Genomic DNA, 2,930 nt, shown 5'->3' with positions numbered 1-2,930 from the left:
CCCTTTTACACATGGGGCAAATGAGGCTCAGAGCAGTGAAGTAACTTGGCAAGATCAAACAGCAAGTGACAGAGCCACCATCTGAACCCGGGCAGGCTGGCTCCAGAGTCTGGGCTCTTTACCACTAAACTATGTTACCTCTTGAGAGGAAAGGCAAGGGTTAAGAATTGAACCTGGGCCTCCCACACAAGACAGATGCGAATTCTACCATTCCACCTCTTGGGACACTGAAGAGTACAAGAAGCACCACTTTGTGGGAGGAGCCACAGGGAATAGTGAGTCCTTGCAACTGGGGAGCTGCCAGAGACCCAGGCGTAGGGATCCAGGACTAGAGAGGCACATCTAGCTAAGGGACAAGGTCAGAGCGAGCGCCTCGCGGGCCACAGGAGGAAGATGGCGGTGGAGTCGCCAATTACCCAGGAAGTAATTAAGAAGGACCTAGAGGAGCAGATTGACCTGGAGAAGACATGCCCTCTGCTGCTGCACTTCGTCATGACCGACAATGGCCACCAACGCCTCATGGATGAATTCTCCTGCGGGAAGAAGTCTTTCAGTAAGCTGCAGATCTACATCTGGATGGATGCAACCTTGAAAGAACTGACTAGTTTAATGAAAGAAGTCTACCAGAAGCTAGAAAGACGGGCACACACTTCAATTTTGCAATTGTTTTTATGGATATTAAAAGACCTGGCTATTGAGTAAAGGAGATGGGCAGCACCCTGGAGAAAGGGAATTGATGATTCCATTACCCTGCAGTCACAGAAGTTCCAGGCAGGAGATTTGGACATAGCAATCACCCCTCTGAATCCAGCACCACCTCCTTCAGGGCACATGAGGCCATATTACATTTTATGGACTATTTCTTGAGTTTATTTTTCATTCAGTTATGTAAAACAAACTTACACTTTTTCCTCCCCTCATTATTGCCATTAAGCCTTTAAACTCTAAACAAATTGTAATGCATCTATTTAGGAGTTAGGTTTGGCTGTGCTATGGTATGGATATTAATAGGAAGCCCACATTTCAAGTCCTTCTGTAAAATATGAAGAAAATGTTCTTAGCATTCTATGTAAAACTGTATTGNGCCAGCAGCCGCAGTAAGCGGTCGTCCAGAAGCCAGCGACTGATCTGCCTCACCCAGGAAGAGCGCAATGATGGTGCCAACTTAGGCCAGTGAAGCAACGTCCTCCACAACTAGACTGAAGAACAAAATGACAGCAACTTGTCTGTTCCCCTTCTCCCAATTCCCCAGCACTGTTCCCTTCCCCCCAATACCCCAATAAAAATCTTTAAAAAAAATTACGCTGATGGTTACCACTTTGAGCACCTCTTGTAATTGTGGAAGTCAAACGTGACTTGTATTCGTCTTTTGTTATTGGTTTATATCGAGTATTACAATTTTAACACAGTTTTTTCCTTTCTTAAAATGTGTATACATTTTTGGGGCACCCTCTGTATATAGTTGGCTCACATAATTATGGAGGCTGAGAAGTCCTAAGATCTTCAGTCAACAAACTCTAGTTTGGAGTTGCCCTTTTTTTGAAGAGGAAACCACAGACCAAAAATGGCAGTCCCATGATAACAAACCTAGATTGAATACCTAACCTTATTGCAGTTTTGGCCTCTCCCAGGAATGGAATTTTAAACCAATCAGTTTGGAATTTTCTGATCCAAACTAGTGAGCTACTCTGCCTGATAAGATCCCCTGCTTTCTCCTAAGAGAAGGTGACCTTGCCCAAAATAATCCACTCATTAATTTCTTAGTACCACCCTCTTTCTGCCTATAAAAACCTTCCATTTTGTACAACCCATGGAGGACACTTCTAGTTGCTAGACGGGAAGCTGCCCAATTCACTAATTGCTTAATAAAGCCAATGAGGTCTCCAAATTTACTCTGTTGAATTTTGTTTTTTAACAACTGTATATAAATTAAATCATAAGCATGTGTTACTTGTAAATGACTTCTGTTCTGTCCTGTCAGTAGACATTTGGGTTGTTTCTAGTTTAGAGCTATTACCAATAGGAGGGCAGTGAATATTCTTGTGCACTTTCCCTGGGAGTACGTGTGCATGCATTTCTATGGGTGTGTACATGTACTGGTTCACAGGTTATGCAGATAACAAACTATCGTATAGACACAAAGTGGTTGTGTCAATTTACACTCCCACCAACAGTATATGAGAGTTCTTGTTGCTCCACATTCTCCTCAACACTTGGTATTTTCAGTCTCTTTAATTTGAGTGTTTCTGGTGAGTGTTTTCTTGATGACTAATGAAGTCAAACACCCTTTCTAATGTTTACTTATCATTTGGACATCCTCTTTTATGGTGCAACTAATTCAAATTTCTTACCCAGTTTTTAAATATTAGGTTGTATGCCTTTCTCTTATTGTAGTAGTTCACTTTATATTCTGGATATAAGTCCTTTATCAGTATATGTTCCAAATTTGTTCTAGTTTGTGGCTTGAGTTTTCACTTAAAAAAAATTAATTTACATACCATAATATTTTTCCTTTTAACCTTTTAAATGATATTTTACTTGTTTCTAACTAACGGAATAATTAGAAATTTAATGTGGTCAAATATATCAGTCTTTTTCTTTAGACTTAACTTTTTGTTGTTGTTTTGGGTGGGTTTTTTTTTATATATTGTTTAAGCAGCCTTTCCCTATCTTAAAGTCATGAAAATAGATTCCTACCTTATTTTCTAGAGTCTTTATTGTTCTGCTTTTACATTTTTATCTATAATTCAACTGGAGTTGACTTTTGTATACTGTGATTTTCTATATGCCTTGAGGATATTTTCTCACTGCTCTGTACTGTCCCTATTGTCATAAATCAAGTGTCCATATACATGTGGGTTTGTGTTTCCATTCTTTATTCTATTCTATTGGCTTGTTTCTTTGTCTTTATACCAATACCACACTGTCTT

General features: G+C 39.9%; 1 pseudogene; it reads left to right on the top strand.

Annotated features, from left to right (window-relative positions):
* Nucleotides 1-363: 363 nt before the first annotated feature.
* On the top strand, nucleotides 364-867 carry LOC109393208 (histone deacetylase complex subunit SAP18 pseudogene; annotated as a pseudogene).
* The last annotated feature ends 2,063 nt before the right edge of the window (nucleotides 868-2,930 follow it).

This window comes from Hipposideros armiger, unplaced genomic scaffold (genome assembly GCF_001890085.2).
Source record: "Hipposideros armiger isolate ML-2016 unplaced genomic scaffold, ASM189008v1 scaffold_371, whole genome shotgun sequence".
Classification (NCBI taxonomy): Eukaryota; Metazoa; Chordata; class Mammalia; order Chiroptera; family Hipposideridae; genus Hipposideros; species Hipposideros armiger.
This window is presented reverse-complemented; position numbering and strand designations above follow the sequence as displayed.